The 24,332-nt window shown below is 36.9% G+C and overlaps 1 protein-coding gene across 4 annotated transcripts in view; it reads left to right on the top strand.

Moving 5' to 3' along the window:
• tjap1 (tight junction associated protein 1 (peripheral)) overlaps nucleotides 1-24,332 on the top strand; it is a 120,985-nt gene that overhangs the window by 41,836 nt on the left and 54,817 nt on the right. For 2 of the 4 annotated variants that reach the window (XM_026224508.1, XM_026224509.1), the window contains exon 2: nucleotides 9,761-9,894. The exons of the other annotated variants lie outside the window; for them this stretch is intronic. The gene's annotated coding sequence lies outside the window, so the exon portion shown is untranslated. The remainder of the gene's footprint in view (nucleotides 1-9,760; nucleotides 9,895-24,332) is intronic. 4 annotated transcript variants of the gene reach the window in all.

Here is a 24,332-nt window from a genome sequence, read left to right as displayed (position 1 = left end):
TAGTCTATGCAAGCACAAGCACAGTATGACAAAAAAGTTCGCTGTATTTATGTGCGCATGTCCAGTAGAGCCAAACGTATCCATTCTAGCCTTGCTGCGCGCATTTGTCATATCCCGAGCTTTGCGTGTGTCTGTGCACTGTGCCAATTAGGCATAGTCATATACATTTTTGGCCACAGATATAATGTCAACAAAAAATAAAGTACATAAAAATTATTTGACCTTACAGTTCCAAACTTTATTTGTTTATCCAAGTTTAGCTCCCAGGGTCGGACTGGGGGTAAAACCAGTACTCATTAGCAAGGCCCCAAAGGAAGAGAGGGCCCTTGAAAAGTATGAATCTGAAATATATATTTTTTACCTGGATATTTTCATGGGTGGGGGCCATGGGGGCCCATCAGGACTGCCTATGCATAGGGCCCAGGATCTTGTTTAACGCCCCTGTTAGCTTTAACCCTAATTATACACACTTGAACCTAATCAAGCTCTTACTAGACACACTAATCTTCCAGGTGTTTTAAGGCCAGTTGGAGCTAAACTTTTCAGGACATTGGCCATCCAGGATGTAGTTTGGAGACCCCTGTCCTACAGAGTTGTTACTTTGCACATGCTTTTTGATCATTACAAATAATAATGTAAAATGATTTTCTTAGAGTAGGAGATATGCTGTCTCTCGCATCACAAACATTATCAGTAGTTAAGTATGTGGTCTTGAAGAGGACCCTTTTTTCTTTCATTTGGACTCGGTCTTGGACTTGGACTCGAAACTTTTGGACTTGGACTTGACTTGGACTCGAACTTCTTTGGACTCGGTCTTGACTCGGTCTCGACTAGTCCTGGACTTGGACTTGACTTGGACTCGACAAAGCCGGACTTGACTACAGCTCTACACCTGAGTATAAGTCGCATCAGTCCAAAAATACGTCATGAGGAAAAAAAACATATATAAGTCGCACTGGACTAAAATTCGCATTTATTTAGAACCAAGAACCAAGAGAAAACATTACCATCTATAGCCGCAGGAGGGCGCTCTATGTTTTCAGTGTAGGCTACATGAGCACTGAGCAGCACAGAGCGCCCTCTCGCGGCTGTAGACGGTAATATTTTCTATTGGTTCATTTCTCTTGGTTCATGTCAAATTAATTTTGAGAAATAAGTCGTACCTGACTATGAGTCACAGGACCAGCCAAACTATGAAAAAAATTGCAACTTATAGTCCGGAAAATACGGTAATATCGAAGCATTCGGTACGACATCCACGCTTCAATATGTGCTTATGAATTATGGCTTTTCGGTTTTGCATTTAAATAATGCCTGTGTGTTTTTATTTCTCTCAGAATTGGCTGTGTGTGTGAGTAGTCCTATCATACACTTTATCTCAAGTCTTGATGATTTATTACCCTGATTTATGGCCTGATTTATGGCCGTACAGTCCGTGTAGATTGACAGGTAGTCAGAAGTGTGCATGGTCAGTTGGATTGATTTATGACTATAAGGCCTGTCAGTCAAAGCGGTTGCCATGCCACTGGGTCCTGTGACCCTTGATTGACATGGCAGAGGTGTGTAAATCAAAAGATCGAAGAGATCAACACTCTTGACTTGTGTTGTGTTTATTACTGGATATATGATGGTTGTATCTGTTACCAGAGCAGTGGGGGATTTCTTATGATGGTTGTATCTGTAACCAGAGCTGTGGGGGGTTCTGTGAAGTTCCTTTCTGGCTTGTTGTTCACACCTAAAGACAGTGGGGAGGTGTTTGGGTTCTTCCTGGGGGAAAAAAAATGGCGGTGCAAAAGTGAGGGTTTTGACGTCTTGGAAGGATCAATGTTTGTTTAATCTTTATGGTGTTGATAGCTAGGCACCAACAGGCCACATGCTCCCCGTCTACAAACACATTTGAAAAGGAGGATGATGTCTGGTTTCTTTCCAGGTGAGAATTTCAAAGAGTGAGAGAGACAATTATCTAAATCATCAACTAACCAAGCCGCAGAAGAGATAAATAATTGAATGTTATCTGGAATTAATAAAATCAAACGGGCATTCCTTAATGTTAAGAAAATACTATCCATAATATGTGATGTGTAAAAGGAGTTGAAATCTCACGCTAATTTTAAAACCAACTCTAAACACACACACACACACACACACACACACACACACACACACACACACACACACACACATTGGTTTTCCATGTTCTATGAGACATCCCGTAGACGTAATGCTTTTTTAGACTGTACAAATTGTATTTTGCATCACCATACACCAACCTTACACTTAAACCTACCCCTTACAGAAAATTTCGTTAATTTTAAGATTTTCAAAAACACTTCATTCTGAATGATTTATAAACATGTTTCCTCACGGGGACAAAAACAATCCCCAAGGATTTTGGATATTGCCATCATTGTTCCCCATAACATGGGGTATACCTGAACCACACAAACACACACACACAGTAAAACTGAGTAAACTAAATTTTATTTATGAGCAAATTCGTATTTGTTGTTTTTACTTTGTGTTATGTAAGAAATGTTTTAATTTAATAATCTAACCTGTAGTATGTGTACTGTAAATGAACAAATATACATTTAGCTTAAACTCAGTATAATAATTACACCTACCATTTTAAACATGTTTAAAAGATTACACATTGTGTGTCACTAAAGCAAGGCAGACTGTCTATTGTCTTAAAAAATGTTTAAATAACCTGATGACCAGCATTGTTTCTTTAGATCATTTATGCACACAAGTGCTTTTTTCGCACGAGTAGAAAACTCTTTGGATGTGTTTGGCAAAAACATCATTTCTACATCTTAAATGCATGACTGAACTTTTCTCATTCGACAGAAATACTATTTTCTAATTATTTACCCGGCCTATAACACGTGGTGTAAATGTTCTTACCTAGAACAAAAAACATACACTTTGACTATTTGACTATTTTGTACGCATCATGTAATGTTAAATGGTTTACAAAAAAAAATTTAGCACCAGCAGCTGTGATTTTCAAAATGAAAGAAATGTACAAGCTAAGGATGTTTCAACTATTATCATCATTTCCTTTTGACTCTGATAAACTGGTAATGAATTTTCTATGCAAGTGACACGATATACAGTTCTCATACTATTTGTGTAGATAGCTGTGCTAAAACATTTATGACTATTTTTGCATGCCAGCAGATTATGTCAAGGGTGTTTCACATCTAAGAATCACAATGTTTTGTAAATTACATTTTTCTTACACCTCAAGATTTAGCCATATCAAGATTTTGGACGGCCGTTCACAATTTGTTTGTTGGACTGTATGTTTTTAGGTGATCTTTGTGGGTGTCATCATAATAGGAATAAATGAAAATTAAGAAATTTAGTTACAGTTTTTCTCTCCGAGATATTTCTTTTAGTGCAACTTTGTGTCTGTCCAAAAAGTGTGATCACATGAAGCATCGACACAACAAAAAATTAAGTCTAGCTGTTTTACACTTAAAACTATTACAACCTAAACAAATGAAACGGTTCCACTGAAAGATGCCCACTCGTTTAAGTTTGAGCATGTTAAAGTTTCCACACTCCTGTGTAGAGATAAATTTTATCCATAACCTTTTGTGTATTCACGTGACCAAATCACTAAGAAAGAGAGTATAGCAAGAAAGCAAATGTTTACAATGCATATAAAATTCAGAATACAATTGTTAAAAAAAATTATGCTGATTTGTAAATGGTATTTTTATTAATCCACTAGATTAAGTCATCTTGTTCAGATAGCAGATGAAACCATTCACATTTTGTTTGTTTGGCCGTTTTTGTTTGAAGACTCCTGTAAGTTCATGCTGTCTCTCGCGTGGGAAAGAGAGCAGGGTGTGCACATCATATTCATGTAAGAAAAAGTATTGAATATTTGACCAAACTTTTTTATTATTTTGACAAAACACAACAACATTAAAGAATGTTATCCGTTCCTATGGCCATCTTCTTTGACTCAAATGAAGCAACATCTCTGGTGTACGTAAGCATCTACAATGTGTGTATGTGCTAAACATCTGTTTCTCCACTTCTGCCAGATTTGTTAGATGGGCTTTTGTTGTAATACAGACACATTTGAGAACTATGATGTTCTCACTTTTGTAATGGTTATAGAAAAATTCAAACATAACTTTTGCATACGGAGCAAAACTGACTAAAAAAATCACTGAATTAAAAAATGCAAAAGTGTGTACGGCATTTGGCAAAACAGGATTTTAGCTGTAATGAGCACATAAGACAAAAATTGTCAATGTGTGACTTGTAAATATATATTATTTTATTTTATTTATTTATTTTTACCAGAGATAGTCGACTGATCTGTTTACATGTTGTTTTGCCGTTTTCTGATGAAGAGTTTTCTCTGACTGTGGTCAAACATACAGTGCCTGTTCTTACAGCATAACTACAGCATAAAAATATCGCCCCTACATCTAGAGCTCTTGTTCATATAGCTGATGATGATGTTCACATTTTTATTTGTCGTACTCGTTAGTTTCAACATTTCTACTGGAAATTAAAGAGTAGGCCTATGTGTACTCCCTTTATGTCAGAAGCATTAGCATCTACTGTGTGCTAAGAATTTTCTGTTTTCTCCACTTTTGGTGGATTTACTAGAGGGACTATGTGACCTTGTTGTAATGTGATTATGTTTAAGATCCATATGATTGCACTAAACCCCCTTGAATAGGTTATAGACATATTCTTTTATACAGGAAATATGTTTCCACAACAGAAATATGTATCAGAATAACAAATACCTAATTTGAAATTATGAAATCCTCTCTTCTAAACTATTGTGAAAACCTTTAATGTCGATCCGGCCCACCAGCCGTGTATCTTTTTCATTGTTTTTTAGATAAAGACTATTCTCAGAGTTTGGTAAACAGGCAAAAACATGAACAAAATGTAGTAAAAGATGATTAAATGATTGTCAAGAGAGTGTTTAAACTGAGATTGTGATGCACTTTAGAGCTTTTTCTGGTCTACCAGTGTCACAAAGACACAAAATTTTCAATCAACTTGAAAATGAGTCCTGCCATTTTCTGTTCTGACTGTTACACTTAATACAAACCCGTCTATTACACTTAAAGTTAGACATTAAAAGTCATGGATGCCACAGGAACTATTTCCTTTCTCTGTTTCTCTAAACATCACACTAAATAAACCAGAGATCACATGTAGAAAGAATTCATTGAAAGGGGCATGTTTTAGTCCATTGTAGATGGTCTGCACCAACACATGTTTTAGATGTTTTAGGTATTCATCAGACTAACAGGTTTGATTCGGGAAACACACACGACTGGAACTGAGTGTTGTCATGTCTTTATAATTGATCTACTTTTACTTTTAAAACAACACAGTGTGAAATTATGGTCTTCGACAGCATGGGCCCCTGAAATGTTGTAGTATATCTTTGTTTTCACAAAATATCTAAACATTTATCTATCTTAAAATATTAGTTATTACGTGTTTACAAAGTTGTCGTGTCCGACGTTTACATTTTTAAGAACATCTGATATAGTTTATCATCTTTTAAATTTTATAACGTATGTTTCACCAAACCTTGACGCCTGAAAAACGGGTTTAGTCCACATTTCAGTTGTTAGCCAGAAAATGCAAGTGGGCCGATATTTCATTACCAAGATAATCTACATGATGTGAAACTAGCTCACAGTTACATTACAGTTTTGGGTTCTAGTTTATGTTGAATAGTGTTTGTTACTGCTCCAAATGTTTAACACCACATTACTCCATTGTGAAGATATGTACTGTACAAAAAGTTTTTCACTGTAGTAGTCCAACTCTGAAACCAGACCAAACAAAAATGAGCTTGAGCCTTAGTTGTGGCAGAATTAAAATGTTTTCTTTTTATCATTCCATGATTTGTGCGTGTTGTTCTGAACCACGGTTTCATTTTTAACATCACAATCGTATTGTATTGTCCTGTATGATTGTAAAGAGTTTTGTGTGTGTCAGTCTTTCTTTTTTTTTTTTTTTTGCAAACAGAACTGGTGTAATGTTAGCGAGCTCTTTGTGTTCTCTGCTTAACCGTGTTTATATACGTCAGAATTCTTTAAATTTGCTCGATTAAATTAAGTATTTAACCCAGTTTTGGGTAATGTGTGTGTGAATATAGAGGATCTTTACAAATATTTTTTCTTGAAATATCCATCTAACACTCTGAACCGAGACTGCTTCTTTTAAATATAACATTAACACATTTTTCATGAGCTCAGACCCATTGTTTTATAAACCACAAAAGATTAAAATGTGATTCAACTTTTTATTTCAACAATAGATTTTTGAATATACATTCATACATTGAAATAGTGAAGAAAATGGTCAAATTGGCATTACTAACAAACAAGTAATAATGACATTACAGGTGGTCTAGCCAGAAAAGAAAATCTCTACAGGCCAGCATGTTTTGTTCTAGTATGTAGTTGACGTAAGCTTGAACAATTTCACATGTCATGGAACCATAATTTTTTGAAACCAACAATGTACATAAATCTGTTACACATATACACAGACAGAGAACCTCGTTAATGTCCATCTCATCGTCACATTCAGACATCACATCCAGAATTTTTCTAGTCGTTACACAGACTGATTCTTTACTGGTAATAAACATACTAGTTAAATCAGGCCATGGGTTATTTTTCAGGCTTCTTACAACATTCATTTCATTCTTAAGATTTTTTATACACTTGGTATCCCCGGTACAATCATGATTTGGATTCTCTATGACCGCATGCATCAGTTTGATCATTTGTTCTCGGTAACGCTGTTTAAACATAGTGTCTATGTAGTCTGTTACATGACACGCTTCTCCCGGGGTGCAGTCGCACTTCATCTGATCATCCGTAGTGGCACCAGAACTCCAGTTGCAATCCATCTGCTTTTGCCCAGCGTAGAGTGATGAGATTTCTTTGGCCAGTGCAAAGTCATATTTGTTTCATACATTAGAGCGTTGCACCTCTAGAAGCATTGTGTGTCTTCATTCACATCAACATACTGATGAGCCTGGGAAACCAGCTGTTGTCTTTTGAGACTTTCACTTGCTTCAACGTCTGCTTATTGTTTCTCCTTATCTTGTTTTCTGATGGAACAATCAGGGAATACAGAACAGCCGTCTAGCTTTACTAAAACAGTCATGTAATTGATTTAATTGGGTTTTTATTGCACTTGCAGTATTTTGTATGATGTGGCCAGCCGGCTTCTCCGCTCTAAGTAGAATAAGTGGATTAAATTACATTCACTGTTTATTATTGTAATTTCATGCATATTTAAAACTTTTAACCTGTTAAAACTTGTTAATGTCAATTGAGCTGTAGCAGTGTGTAAAGCTTTGGTGCTCATGCAGGAGACTAGAGTTCGATTTCAGCTCATTCACCAATTCTAGTACCTTGTGTTTCCAGTGCAGCTTCTTGGCAAATGAATTAGGCAGTTAAAGTCTTCTGAACCCTGAAATTCAACATATATTACAGTATACGGATCTTCATAAGTAGGGTTGGATATAGTTAGTGTACATTTTCCAGTTCCGATTCTGGTTCCAGTTAAATTAACTAATGTTTTTTTTGTTTTGTTTTTTACCATTTAACCTTAATTGAATATAGTGTTGCTGGAAGGTAGTAAGTAATGTTGACTAATGCTAGTCCATCAATCGGCATATGCTTCAAAGTTGATGTTTTTTACACTATCAAAAACATTTTGGTTTTCAAGCAGGAATCAGGTGGTTGGCTAAATAGTCCCTTGAGGGCTAAGACACTTGTTCATTTCCCTAAATTAATGAAATATAAATTGTTATACTTAACCATGTATACAAGCACTCAATAAAGCCTCTAATTTACAAATAATAATGCAGTCAGGAGATGGTGTGATGCAATGAGTGGTTTCCACATTTTTCCACCTGTACACTAAATAATCTAACCCTCATACTTGCATAACAATAGCAGTCTATTCATTTACTGGTCCAAGCTGAAGTCAGTATGTATATTAATAACAATATTGGACAAATATAATGTAATTTAGTGGAGGCAGGTGGTGTGCGCTGCCGGTACATGTACAGTCAGACAAAACGGCTTACACAGTTATCAAAGGCTCGAGTACATACAGTCGTGGAAAACAATGTGTTTAGCAGTTAAAGATGCAACACATCTGTAGAGTGCATTGGAAACAATGTGCTTCGTAATTAAAAAGGGGGGGAGGCAGGGCGGCGTTTCTGTTATTTGGTTCTGAATAAGAACCGGTTTTCAGTTCCCAACCCTAATGAAAAATGGAAAAAAAAAAAAATAAATTATCCCATAACTCACCCTCAAGACAACCTAGATGTATATGCCTTTCTTCATTCAGACGAAAATAATCTGTTATATTTAATAATATCCTGGCTCTTCCCAGCTTTGTAATGGCAGTGAAGGATGCTTGAGTTTTTGAAGTTCCAAAAAGTCCATCCATTCATCATAAAAGTAATCCATACGACTCTAGTCCTTTAATGAATGCCATATGAAGAATGGCATATATGGCATCTAGGATGGTTTGAGGGTGAGTAAATTACAGGATAATTTTACATTTTGGATGAACTTCATTTAAAGGGGTCATATAATGTTGCTTAAAATAACATTATTTTGTTTTCGGTATGCGTGGTTGACTCTCAACTTTGATAAAGAATATCTCTTTGGATTTGGGACTTCAGTCTTTGCAACTTCAGAGATCTTCTTTATGCACCAAGAGCTTGTAACACTCCAAAGAGAAAGAAAAAATTTAAATCGCATCATATGACCCCTTTAATGTGATGAAGGTATTTAATTTAGGCTTTCATTCACATATAATCTTTGATAAATACACATACATTGGGCACATTAGTTACTGTATGCTAAACAGAAGCTGAGCCATATTTGCTTGATGTGTTAAAACAAACCTCATTGGTGCATCAAGCAAGCGCTTTTGAGCTTCCCTTTACCATAAATAATACTTGTAGATTTGGAACTACATATGGCTGAGTAACTGTTGCCTTTTTTTTATTTTTGGGCTGAACTAAGGTATACTTAACTCAAAAATGAAAGCTTTTTTCCTTTTTATAGCTTTTTTGTGTTCTTTGGAAAAACAAATAAGATAAAAGTTTGGAAAAGCATGAGTGTGAGAAAGTAATGATATTTATTTATCTCACTTTTTTTATTCAATCTTGATAGGGAACTCGTCCTGTCTCAAACTCTGCAGGTTAATCTTCGAGATAGATCTGCTTAGACAAGAACTGGCTGGCAAAGAAACACTTTCAAATTGGTCTTGAGTCACCATCACGTACATTTGAGCTTTCGCTCTCTGCTTGTTCTTGCTGTTTTTCCCTCCAAGCATCACTGAGTCTCGTCATGTGCCAGGCAGTTTGTTTGGTGTGCAGTGTCAGGGGAATATCCAGCTTTCCGCAGAGCTGTCCCTCACATCCATTAATCAAGCCACTTTCTCCTGATGGATCACACCTTAATTAGCATCTAACTGCTTTATGCCTGTGTCTCTGCCCCGGGCCGCGGGGAGTGCGAGGAATTGGCGTTATAGTGAGCGAATCAGTAAGTGTTAATGCAGATCAGTCAGGCAGACGTTCATTTGAGACTTGCTCCAGCTGTCCCATGGGCCCCGCCGCGTCTTCGCTGACACTTAATCCTGGGCCTGAATGATTGGCAGTGAGCTGCTCCGGTGCCAGTGACGCTCAGGTTTTTCCATCCACCTGCTTTTGTTTCAGGTCATTGATAGCCCTGAGGTTCACATGCTGAACGGGGGAGGAGGAGTGAGACGTGAGCTAGATTGAGTTTCCTTGGTGACCGGAGGGACCCACTTGGGGCGATGACTCTGGAGAATGCAACATGCACACTTGAGGTGAGGGGCGATGCCTTGCGGTATTTTGACGCTGTTCTGTAACTTTCTGTGTCTCTTGTGATGCTCACTGTGGCTATGTTTTCTGTGTCAGATCTTGCCGAACAGGTGTAAATTAAGTCAAATCATTTGCTGGAAATAAATCATTTGTACTTTATCTCCAGCTCTTACTGATAAGTGGTCAGCTTTATGTTCTTGTCTGTTATTGATTTATATAATCTAGTTGGTAGTGTTTTACAACTGGATCTTTTGCATTATGAATTGGCCATTTGCTCTGACTGTAATAAGGGTGTTCTTTACTAATTTGCCTTCAACAGTTTTTAGTGGTTGGCTGGTTTCCTTTGGATTCTATTGAAACCTAGGGGTGTCGTTATTCCAAATGTTAAATATTTCATAATCTTACCCAATACCTAAACTAAACAACTACCATATTAACCATTAATAAGCAACAAATTAGGAGTTTATTGATGCAAAAGTCATAGTTAATGGTTAGTAAATAGTAAGAATTGGACCTTAATGTGTGGCCATTAAAACAATTAAATGTTTACAGTCGCTTTAGACATAACTGATAATACATCGCAGAAAGATATGAATTAAGATAGGAGTTCATCCACAGCCAATTCCTTTTTTTTTTTTTTACTTCTTTTTCTTTTTTATTTATGATCCTTAGCTGACATATGGTCAGGTTTTAAACGTGATCTGTCAAAAGGCAGACTTTTCTGTTTTTTATTTATTTATAATTTTTAGTGCTGTCAATGGATTAATTCGCATTCAAAATAACAGTTTTTGTTCACATAATATATTTGCGTCTACTGTTTTATGTATACAAACATGCATGTATATATTTAAGAAAAATCTGTAATGTTAATATTTTTAATGTAAATTATATCAATATATAAAAAAGTTTTCAAAATATATACTGTATATGTGTGCCTTTTTATATCAAAAATATACACAGTACACACACATATGTTGAGTAAACAAAAACTTTTGTTTTGGATGCGATTAATCGTTTGACAGCACTGATCGTTTGTATTACTCTCTGTAAAGAGTGTGAGTGAGTTTAAAGCTTGAGCTAATCTGACTTGACAAGTGCTATAGAGACCTGCTATAAAGAGCAGAGTTATTATATTCATAGTTCCTGCAAAATAAATGGCTTTTTTTTTATTTGCAGAAACAGAGATATATGAACCTTTGCTGTGTGTTAAATTATTCACTCCAGCCCTGCACAAAAGTGAGCATGGGCCAGTAGAACTGAACGCTGTCCAGCTCAGATGCTTGTTAATAATGAACAGTGTTGGGGAAGTTACTTTTAAAAATTAGTGTTCGCTCGTTACTCGTTACTTTTTAAAAAAGTAATCCGTTACTTTAGTTAGTTACCCCCTTTGGAAAGTAACTTTTTATGTTACTCGTTACTTTTACGTTACTTTTATGTTGCTTGACTTTGGGCAGAACCCAATATCTGTTCCTTAATGTGTAGGCCTACATAAAGTTATACTATGGAGGACATAACAGGTATTTCTTTCGTGCTCTTTATTATAAAAAAAAATTGTATCAATAAGCTCCTTAGGAACAACATGGTAACCTCAAAAGTGATCTTATTTCTCAAAATAAAACATGCCTCATCTAAATCCAACAGAAAAAATAATAACTTAAAAATGTCTTGATGTCGATGGCTTGTGTAAATAAAATAAAATGGCACAATAATGTTTAGAGGCAAAGACATTTTAGCCAAAATAAAATCAAGCACAACTTATAGCATGACTAGCCTCAGAATTAAAAAGGCTATGTTAATGCACGCACCGCTTCTCTCCGCTCCGCTCCCCCTATCCACCGAACTTGATATCCACATGATGATTATATTGCATGCTATATTTACTTTCTTATTTATTATATTCAGGTAATTGGTTGATAAAACATAGATTAAAATTAAGATACAATTAATACAAAATGAAATTCATTTTAAAGAAAGGCTTTCTACAAAAACAAACTTAATAAAGTGGTCAAAATCATGTCTGCCCACTCCATTTGTCTCCCGATATATTGCGCAAAATTATGATCTTACTCATGCTTTACACTTTTCATATAATCAACATACATGAAATACATTTATTTATTTTATTTACACATAAATATGAAACTAAATCTTTAATGAATAGGATACAACAGGTAGGCCTGTAGCTAACTTTCAGATAGGCTATTAAGAATTGGCTTACCTGTACAATTACACCCGGTAGGTCAGCTGTCATCCTTGAAAGTCCATTTTGGAGTGCGAACGTCCTTGACATCAGGGTTTCCAGGGTTGGTAGAAGACTACCATAGTAGCAGTTCTCTTCGCCTTGCAAGATATCCAGTGCTACTGCCATCGGTTTCAAAACACTGCAGTATTCCTTTAGGAATAGATGTTCCATTTGTCGATGTCATTGCACGAGATCAAATTGAGCGTATGCGAAGCACACCTAAAATGCGGGGGAAGAGAAAACTGTCCTTCTGTGGTTCCAAGCAACTCTTCCACATCTGTGAAAACTACACCTTGCTCATCTTGCTCTTCATCCTCCTCTTCGTCAGGCTCAGGTGGTGCATACATCTTAAAAGCTTTAACCAAATCCGACCCGTTGTCTGTAACGGTGGCGGTGATCCTATGTGAAAGGCCAAACGCTGAGTGAATCTGTTCCATTTCAAAGCCTATGACATCATATGTATGCCTGCCCTTTATGCTTTTGCATGCGATGCCAGCTTTCTCGCGATTCAAGTTGCGCGGATTGATCCAGTGCACAGTGATTCCCAGAAAGCTTCGGTTAAGGCTACTCTATATATCCGCAGTGGTTGAAACATACTGCAAACTCTCTTTAATTCAATCTCCATTTTTAGATAACATTCATCCAGATAGCCCGTGAAAGTTCTACGATCTGACCATGGGCGCCTGTCTCCTGTTGTAGGTATTTTGCTAAGTATCTTTCTGAAAGTGGGAGATTCAACAGTATTGATGGGCAACATTTCATCGACGATGAACGAAGCGACTAGTTTGTCCAACTCTTGTTTAGTTACCTCCTGGTGGTGAAAATGAAGTTTCAGCTGCTTATTTGCCGTTGGACTCGACATACCATCATTTCCCCACCGGGGATCTTGAGCGACAAGCTTCATGTTAGCATGTTTTCCTTTCAAATGCTTGGTGAGGTTGGCAGTTGAGTTAACGGCAGTGAACAAAAGTTTCTCACCAGGACACAGTGTACACCTTACACTCACATTCCTCACCTTAGTTTTTTAACGAGTTTGAAGTAGTGGGAATACCTCCATCCCTCAAAAGTTAGCGTCAGCTGCTTCTCACTTGCCATGATTGCTTTGCAGACTGCTACCAGCCTCTGTCACATACCGTGTGGAGCTTGTAACTATTGCGCAAGCGCGCAAATGGCAGTGTCGCTGTCAAATCTAACCATGGGAAAAGTATCGTTGCGCCGAATTGAAAAATGAACTACGTTTTGTTACCAAATTTTCAGTAGTAGCGTGTTACACTACTTTTCACCCGAAAAAGTAGTTACGTTACTGTAACGCGTTACTTAGTAACGCTGATAATGAAGTGCTTATCTTCAAGCCTTCAAGATGTTTTTTTTGTTTTGTCTGTCACACAATGCTTTAGTTTCTGAATGACATCGACAGGTAAACCGAATCACTCCTCCGCCTTTCTCAGGGTCAGTATACGAACTTCGAGGTTACTAAGTGGATCACTTCTACGTTGCCTCTTATATGTCCATGTTAATTGTCTAGCGAGTTCAGTCTCCCAAACATGTGGATATTACATCGAGTTGTGCGTCATTCAGAATGGAATGTCTTTTAAAATTCCACTTTTAAGAATCAAAGGATATGAATTACATGTAAGCTAGTGCTGTCAAACGATTTGTCATGATTAATTGCATCCAAGATAAAAGTTTTTGTTTACATAACATATGTGGACTGTTTTTTATTTATTATGCATAATACACACACACACACACACACACACACACAAAAATATATATTTTGGAAATATTTACATGTAGATACATTTATACAGTTATGTTATTTTGTGTAAATACATAAACAACATACTTTTCTTAAATGTTTGCATGCATGCGTGTGTATTTATACATAATAAAAATACACAATATACACACATTGTGTAAACAAAACCCTTTATTTTGGATGTGATTAATCATGATCAATTGTTTGACAGCACTACTATAAACACAAATGGACTAATTCCAGGGCGACATAACCAATATTTTACTATTATAGCATGTCATTTCCTCAAATTTACCTTAAATTGTACAGTATGTAAATGTTTATTTTCATTATTTAGTAGAAAACAAAGTTGAAGACATTTTCTTGTGCATTGCTAATTAAAATGTGCTTTAGTTTAGAAAATGTTTTTATCACTTAAAATATTCTGCAGTAAGCACAGCTTGCAGGTTCATATATGCTCTTAAATAGATTAAAAGCAATAGCATTGCTGATTCGGGGAATATTTGAACTAAATTGTTTATTAATAGCTCAAAGTCAGAGGGCCCTATCTTGCACCCAGCGCAATTGACTTTGTACACCGACGCATGTGTCATTCCTATTTTGCACCCGCGCAAAGCGCGCTTTTCCCTCCACAGAAGCACGTCGCTAAACTAGTGAATGAACTTGCGCTCCCTGGGCGGATCAGCGCAAAAAAAGAGGCGTGTTCCGGCGCAAACAATCCCTGGTGCTATTTTGCTGTTCCATTAAGCAATTGCGCCACTGACCAGAAAAAACCTAGTCTAAAGTCAGTGGCGCGTTGCGCGCTGTTCATTATGCTATTTTAAGGGCGCATGCTTGACCTTAATGTATATAGCGTGCACAACGCGCATACACTTTGCTCATATAATCTACACAGATTTTTATTAAGATTCATAAATTGTTACACTAAAAAAATATTAACACATGAGATGACGGAAATCATTGTGGTGTGCCACGAAGATGTGAAAAAATAGGCATAAATCTTAATGCTTACAAATTATTCAGGCTAATTGTAGTAATTAATGATCAGACCTGTTTGCCCAATAGTGGCAAGACATATATGTATATAAGGACATCTGACAAATTGGTTTGTCCGTCAAGAACCAGGAAAAAAAATCGATGAAACAGTTGTGGCTATTTCCTCCCACGCCTGTTTAACCGACGCTATTTTGGGTGGGTTTCTCCCATCCCCATACAACACAATTTCTCTGTCTTTCATTGCTTTTACAAGAACATCAGTCTCCTCGGCTGTGAACCGCTCCGGGCGTGCGCCTGGTAAATACGCCATAATAATAGCAATCCATAATGGAACTTGCGCACCTGCTTTTAAAGGGAATGTTGGACGACGCTCTGATTGGTTTATTTCACGTTACGCCCAAACCACACCTATGAATAATGAAGCTACTTCAGACCCACCCATTTTAGATTTGCGCCGGGCGCAAGAGCCATTTATCCCGCCGGGAAAATAGCAACAGCGCCGAGACCCGCCCACAAACTTACTTGCGCTTCGCGCTTTGACACTTGCGTTTCAGATCGTTTAAATAGGGCCCACAGTGTTCAATTGCAGCTCAGTTTCAGACAAAAGACAGCACAAATAAACCGCCATATTTATAGCAACAGAAGATGACATGAAATACTAACTACTGAATATGATACAAATTATGAATAGTATAATTTCCCCAGTTTATGTCTCTCCATATCATTAGTGACACTCTTCTACTTCCATTCATGGACTGTTCAGCTGGAGTCCTTTTCTGTTTGGTGCTCTTACATTTGTTTTGTTTTTTCTCTAAGCTGGTAATTTTACACACATTTGGCTGCTTTGTAAGAACAAAACTGCAAGATTGCATTAAAGACTAAATGATAATGCATAAAGTCAACATGTTTTTATGGACTAGGTTTAAGGATAAACTCTTAACATTTGAGAGGCCATATGAAAAGCAGGCTGATAGTTTGACACCCCTGGTTGGTAGATTTTATAAGTCTTCCTAGAATTTGATGACCCATTTGGGACTGTCGCCTGTAACAAAATTGGGCCCATACCGGGGTCGGGGGAGAAAAATGATTCATTGTACTGTGACTCACTAAATTGTTGGATACAACTGAACATTTGTGCACGGCCAAGAAAACAAGACTCAACATCTTCTGAACTAAAGTACCATTGCCTCCTCTGATACCATGTTTGCATACTTTTTTTTCTGTTGACACATCAGAGCAGACATATTTGTGTGGCTTCTATTAATCTACACCCAGAATTGAACAACGAGCCATTTTATACATTGAAGCAGGTTTGGAATCCGATTCCAGAAGTGTTAGAGGCTGAATTATTCCCATCACTACCCAGTACAGTTGCCTCAAGTGTTTATAGACATTTGTTAAGCCCCTTTCACACTGCACGTCGGACCTGGCATATTGCCGGAACATTGCCGGGTCGCCTTCTGTGTGAAAGCAACCACGTCCTGGGATTGATTCTGGTATTGAACCTGGGTCGGGGACCTAGAAACATTGCCAGGTTCAACCCGGGACGTGCGCTGTGTGACCAAAAGCCATATCTAATGCGTGTCGAAGTGAAGTGTACCGGCTGTTTTGAAGGAAGATCAACGGTCGCGCCGAAAAAATCTGTGCAAACTATAATGAAGCAGAGATCAGTTAGTTCCTGAGGCCATCCTTAAAAATATTCTTGTTTGCCATAACCCGACCGACCCTGTCAATTTAGGACAGACTCAATTATTATTATTTTTTTTTGCTTTTAGTCCGACCGACTTGCCGATTGTAAATTTGCGTTTAGACCGACCACATTTTTTTAAACTCTTCAAACAACTAATACAAAGCAATAAAATACTATTAATTATATTTAAGTAAGTATTGTAAATATATAAATTGCCTAGGCCTAAATACAAACGAAGGCTATCTTCTTTAATAAAAAAAAAAAAACCCTGTGATGTCATCTATGTTTACACGGATGTCACACCGTGGCCTGTGCGTTCGCTTTGTCTCATACTCTCATTCACTGTCAGGGTCAACGGTTCGCGCTTGGTAATGATGGCTGTGGCTGCAGTAAACTAAATGTTCGCGGCCACTGTTCAAAGTCATACGGGTTCGGGCACCATAATACATCTAAAAAAATGCATTAAAACAGCTCGACACCGCTTTAACTTGGCACGAAGTTCTGGAAAAACTGTGCCCAGATCTTTTCCCATCCCTTCTCCCGTCTAGTCTAAAACCGTGACCGTGTCGATCTATTGAACGAATCTAGCACGAATCAACCAACACAAGTTTCGAAAACGAAAATAGGAAATTGATTTTAACTACCTTCTACCTTCGTCCAGGTTTTTTTTTTTTTTTTTTTTTGAACAGGCGTCACACAGCAACTGCAGCTTCGGACACACCTGCATAACAGAAAATAATACTTCTGGACAATGTTTCTCTTTTTACAACAGAAATGTGAATTCTGCCGTTATTCAGTCTCATACAGTTTAGGGCTTGAATCGCCTGAGGCTGTCAAAATAGCTGAAAAACGAAATTCAAATTCTTTACATAAATATGATTAAAATGCATAATTTCAGTTAGGTTGAAGAAAAGCTCTTTGCTTCTCCTCTGAGGCCTCAAAACAGCGCACTGAGCAAAATATTACTGCATGTTTATTCAAAGCATTAGAATACATGACTGTGAAATATTTAAAATAATGTTTATGAACCAATTAATATCAATTAAGTTGCTTAAAGAACTATAAACAAAACAGCATCATGTATGCATGCATTGTTAAATAAATAAAAAGGGCGAAAAACCAGTCACACAGGATACATTTTTTCATTTAAAAACATGAGATGCAGTGGGATGAGGAACAAAAACTAGAAAATTAAATTAATACATTCATTTTACATGTCTTTCTAAACATACGGCTCTCTTGTGCGAGACACGAGTCCAACGGTGTCCCTCTAGAAAATGCGCGAAATATGCGTTCTGTGTGAACGTCTTGGTTTCCGTTTTGATATAAACAAGATCTTCTCCACATTTTTTTTTTTTTTTTAAGTGGCTTCAACTGGATAGGCTAACATAACCTTATAATGCAATGCCACATACATCGTCATCGCATCTCGTGCGCCACTGAAACACCTCGGACGGTGCGCGTACACGAGGTGAAAGATGAGAAAGCAGATACTGCGTGTCAAGCTCGTCCGCCTTTGAAAGTTGTGTAGACAAGCTGTGCGCGTGGCGAGATGGAATGGAAGACGTACCGGGGCTCATAAGGCAGCTTCCTTAATGCACACCTAAAATTTGAATGCGCATTCGAATGTGGATTTTTATTTTAAATTCAACGAATATTCGAAAAAATATTTTTTTGACAGGCCAAGAAAATCGTCTATGCGATTTTTTTGTTGTTGTTGTTGTTGGCATTTCTTATCGTAAACACAGCCATGTTGAAGCCTGCAGTAAAAGTTTTGCATTGTGGCAGTCCACTCTGCTTATTGTTTTTCAAAAATGTTGCGCTCCTATTTGTCATTGTGCACGTAACTTCACGCCAATAGGTCTGTACATTCGTCCTGCCTGTTGTCCGTGGATTTACCTGTATTTGGTGTTATTTGCCGTATAAAACTTTAGACATGCAAAATCAATTTTACAATCGATTCAGTGAACACTTGTCACTCAAATCAAACAGGATTTTTTTCACAAAAGTGACAACCCAAGAAAGCAAAGTAAACTGTCTCTCATTCGTAGGTGCATTGATACGTAGCGGTGGATGCAAGTAAAACAGTATAACAGTACGTCATTTTTTTCTTCTCATCTGAAATTCGTGCAATAAACATGTTTTTGACAAACATTTAAAAAAATGTTTGGTCTATATAGCCTGCATCAAAATGAGGTTTGCAATGATGAGCCAGAAGGTGGGGGTTGAAGACCCAGTCAGTGACATCACAATATGCTAATTTGTTTAAATTCATACCGACGTCATCACCATCACAAAACATTACATTGAAACTTGAAAAAAAAAATATGGTCCGACCTACCGACCCTTATTTAAAAAAAAAAATACTGTTACTGCAAACCAAAATATTTTTAAGGATGGCCTCACTTTCCGCGCTGACGCCGAGATCGCTCGCTTGAGAGATTTAATGAGGCTGGTGTATTGAATGAACAGGTAGAGGAGATCATGTTAGAATATTTTGCTGGCCTAGACCTGATTGATTCATCATCTTTGCTTCTCACGCAACAGGAGGCACCAAGCCAAGAAGCCCAGTCCAAAGAACAACATCTGTTGTCTGCAATCCACATTCCAAGAAAAATGATCCATGCTGTGAAAGATAAGACTGTGCAGACATTAGGAGATGGGTCATTCTGAATATTGAACACCTGCATCGTTTGCACCAGTCATCTGGAAAGTGGGCAGAAGGTGCCAGATTTTGAATCCGCTTTCGCACGTTAAATATGTAAAGGCTGTGAATTTTTTTTTTTTTTTTTTTAAATGACAGACTGCTGTTATTGGGATGACATAATATCCTGGTGCTTTGGTTTTTCAGTATTGATCAATACAGTAGGCAAGAATAACAGAAACAAAAAAAATATATTAACTGTATAAAGGTTTTTTTTTTTTTGCAATTGTTATTATTATTATTATAAAAAAAAAAAAAATTCTAAATAGATGACACTAACCTAAAATGTAACATGGAAATATCACATGGGTTTATAAAGTTAAAATTTACAGTAGATTGGTACAATTTTACTATCGATCGGCTATCAATCACAATCGGACGATAATCACTTTGGGATGATTGATCGGCAGTCCCTAAAAAGGCAGATTTCATAAAACCAATCTCAAGTCTTTGTCCAGCTTGGGTGAAATAATTGTAATGCTTTAGGTGAGGTGAGTCCTCTGCACAATCATACTTTGTTGCAGCCTAGAATTAAACTGCTGGTTTTGTCTAGCCAGAGGAGGACAGCACACAATTTTCCTGTTTAATACTGTATAGCTGCATCCTTAAAATTTGGGATGCAAGGCAAATTGCCATTTTTCCCTTCTACAAATCACTCGGTGTCATTTAGTACTGAGGATTGCCGCAGTCGTTGAACACATGTTTGCAAAGAAAGAATACAGGTCTTGCAAACCAAAGTGAATCATCAGATCTGCTGGTCTGATAAACGATCCCTGAATCATTTGATCTGCTGTCTGCACAGTGATAGTGAGGACATTGCTGAATCCTTGACTCATGTGTTGAGGGTTATCCTGCCAACAAGGATTGGCAAGCTTGTGCTGTCTGTTTGGCTGGTCTGATGTACAAATATTCTGTTGTCAAAACCTGATACTGTTCATTCTGATTTGCATTCGTGCAGAAATTGTTGTTGTTGTTTAAAAGTTAAGGATCGCTAAGATTAGGCCTATTACACTGTTTTTCTGAAAAATTATATTTGAATATATATTAATATAATTTATTCCAGTGTTAAAGCTGAATTTTTAGCATCATAACTCCAGACTTCAGTGACACATGATCCTTCAGAAAACCTTCCAATACACTGATTTGCACCCAAAGCATGAATCCTTATACGGGAAAACAACTAATGATTCCTAACACTTCCTAACATGGTGCGATGCGACAAAATACTATAGAACCACTGATCTATAATAGAAATTTATTATATATAGATCAGTCAATAGAACTCAGTATAATCAGTGATGCTTTCTACACTGGATGTGGGGCGGCATGATACCACAAATCCCTGACACTAAACTGCTGCCGCATTCTATTTATGACGTGTTGACACACATTTCAAATTATTTACAACAGTCATTTTGCCATGTCAAGTGTAGACCGTCTTTAGCTGATGCACGCTAGTTCGTTTATGAAAGCAAAAATACTTTGTTTGGCCTTCTAACAGTTTGACCCACATATTCAGATGTGTGCAGAACATTTAATGGAGGACTGTTTCCTGATCCTGGGAGAGAATACTACAATGCCAGCTGTTCTGACTCACAGTCTGTAAGTGGGTTTATATATCGTACATAATACATAAGTGCGATCAGCCTGTTGCACTGCTGAGGCATTATTGAAGCCCAGGTTGCTTTTTGTTAGCGACCTTCAGCTCCTTTGTATTGTTTGTCAGATGTTACTATCTTCCTCTTCACAATACCCTATAGATTCTCTGTGAGGTTCTGGCTGTCCAATCATCCACAGTAATATCGTCATCAAACCATTTGAAAGTGGTTTTGGCACTCTGGGCAGGTGCTAAAGTTCTGCTGCAAAATGAAATCAGCATCTCCATAAAGCTTGTCAGCAGATGGAAGTGCCCCAAAATATCCTAGGAGATGGCTGCATTGACTTTGGATTTGATAAAACACAATGGACCAACACTAGCAGGCGTAACAGCACCCCAAATCATCACTGACTTCAGTACTTTTCCTCCTTACCCCTTGAGAAATTCTTCTGATGTTTTTTTCTGGTTCAGTAGTGGCTTGGTTCTAGGAATGTGACAGCTGTAGCCCTTTTCCTGAGGACGTGTGGTGACTCTTGATGCGCTGACTCCAGCTTCGGTCCACTCCTTGTGAAGCTCTCTCAAGTTCATGAATCGGCTTTTCCTGACAATCTTTCCATGGCTGTAGTTATCCCTGTTGCTTGTGCACCTTTTCCTACCACACTTTTTCCCTCCAGTCAACTTTCTATGAATATATTTTGATACAGCACTCTGTGAACAGCCAACCCTTTCAGTAATGCCCTTCTGTGGCTTACCCTCTTTGTAAAGGGTGTTGATGATTGTCTTCTGGACTACTGTCAACTCAAAGTAGTGTTTCCCATAATTGTGGTTGCATTTTCTAAACTAGCCCAAGAAGTACCCAGTATTTATATGCAAAATTAATCAAACTAATCAAGCTCAAAATTGAATATTCACATTTTCTGAGATACTGCATTTTTTATTTCTAAAGCTGTAAATCGTAACTATCCGAATTTAAAAAAAAAGAAATAATAACTATTGAAATATTTCAGTGTGTGTGCAATGAATCTAAAATGTAAGAACGTTTGCTTAAAAAGAAAAATTAATTACAAAAAATAAATACCTTTTTTATGATATAAAATCTTTTTTGAGATGCACCTGTATGTCCCTACTGAATTCAACAAATGCCTAATTTATAATGGGTTTTAACCCATTTACAACAAATATAGTTATTTTTAGCAACATCATATGACCCCTTTAATATTTTACCTCCCTGCCTCCACAGCCTAGGTTACGTGAGCAGAAAAAGGGAAAGTTATTAAATTTTTAATGAGAGGTTATGAAAACAAATGTATTCTGTAGAATACAGTGAACTTACACAATCAGACCAGGATCATTTATTAATAAAAACAAGTAATGGTCATAGCCATGATGACACACAAGCTGTTTTTGTTCAGTGGTTGTGGCTTTTTTCAGTCTCTTAGTAGGAGAAGATGAAGCGTGGTGTTTGAGGGAAGTGGAGGTGAATGGGTCTCAGTATCAGAGCAGCAGCTGACTGTCATGGATGGCTAACTGCCATGGGCCTCTAGTTTGTTATTCTCTGCCGTATCTTGTGGCAAAGCTTTCTCATCCACAGCAGACGCCTCTGAATACTGCAGAAAAAAAGACATCTATAACAGCATTTTAATAATGCATGCTTTCAGGTCAGGGAGAGCAAATGTTTTTACCAGAAAAAAACTCTAACTGACAGTTAAAAACATCTCCAGGGGTAATTTACAGTCTCCTTGATGAAAATGTAATTACATTGAGAATGTTTTGCCATTGCAACAGTGTTTTATGAGTAGGGCATGGCACTGTGCCAAGGTCGTGAGCTCACATACTGAGTGAAAGTGCCAAAAGCAGAAATTTATGTTACAAAGCCATAAATTGCTAATTTTAGGAACAGATGTGACTATTTAACCCTCTGGAGTCGATTCACGCGTATACGCATGATGAGGCATTTTCTCCTGATAACCCTGAAAAGAACTTAAATAACACTTTCAGTTTTGATCGTACAGATAAGAGCAATACATCAATCAAATCTGTTAAGGGTTTACTTTTATTTGTATACAGACATTATAACAAAAATTCTTTTGTGCATTTATAAAATAGATAACAAACAAGGGGTGCTGTCTGCAGCCTTTGTCTGTGCTGATCTTCATTTACAAACACGTCATTAAAATGAACTGTAACATGAGAGAGATATCTATAGAAAGCTTCACGTCTACTTTTAAACTAAACAAGTGCTGCCGAAAACAAATATTCTGTGATAAAGCAATCCATATGAAAACAACGCAATGTCTGTTTTTCATGTCTCCCTTCATAATGTGACCACGCCCCCGCGCAGATCGCTCTATTCAGATTCTAATGTTTCACTGAAGTCCGCGGCTTGAATACGTATACACAACAGAAGACAATGCAGTGAGACTGTTCTTCAAGTTCTTTTTAGTTCACTGTTTGCTTTGCGGTAAGAGGATTAAGACATAATTCACTCCAAAAAGATGCGCTGTGGTTTTGAGATTTGGATTTCCTCAGGAAAAAAGAATTAAGCACTTTATTCAGCAGAGATCATAAACATGAGAAAGTCTCTTTTTATTTATTTAAATACTTGTACTAGTTTTCACATAACGTGTAAGCATTTTACTAGTTATACTTTTTCCAAACTATAATTACTGACTAAATGTATAATCAAGTCAAACATTATGAAGTTTCAATAAAAAATATATATATTAAAAAGCTTGATGTAAATAATATAAATGTAACAAACAATGCTGTTCTTTCAATTTATATAAAAAAACCTGAAAAAATATTCTCAGCTCTTTTCCACATTAATAATAATAATAATAACAATAAATGTTTTTTTGTTGTAGAAAATCAGTGACTGTGACTGGAGCAATGATGCTAAAAATTCAGTTTGAAAGTCAGCTTCGATTGTTCCTTTTTTACTGCACTTGCAAGTGAATATTACATTATTGTGTGGGATAATTAAATATATTCTAAATAAACTACAAACATAAAATTATATAGATTTATTTTGTCTTCACATTCTTTCTTGTAACTCTTCCCTCTCAGTCACAAACCTGACTGAAAGGCTCATTATGCGGCTCATTATGCAGGCCTTTGTCTTCTCAGGTGTAAATCACAATGATATTCATGATAGTTGACACCTACTCGCATATGACTTTTACAAACAAAAGTGTCTTATAAAAATTTAAATCAATATATTGTTTTCTGTGCGTAAACAAGATAATTTTCACATCATTTAGAAAGAAAAATTCCAAGCTACAGTTCTCAAAAGTCCCGGGAACCATTGTTCTGTATGTTTTATGGCCTTATTCAAGTGATTTAAAATTTTTCGTTTTTCACTAACCACGCATAAATTTGTTTTTTCAAAAACACAATCATGTACATACATGTTGCTCACATATTATTATGATTATTATTATTATAGCCCAGTTTGT

This window comes from Carassius auratus, chromosome 38 (genome assembly GCF_003368295.1).
Source record: "Carassius auratus strain Wakin chromosome 38, ASM336829v1, whole genome shotgun sequence".
Lineage (NCBI taxonomy): Eukaryota > Metazoa > Chordata > Actinopteri > Cypriniformes > Cyprinidae > Carassius > Carassius auratus.
Note: the sequence above shows the minus strand (reverse complement) of the source record. Positions and strands in the feature narration are given on the sequence as shown.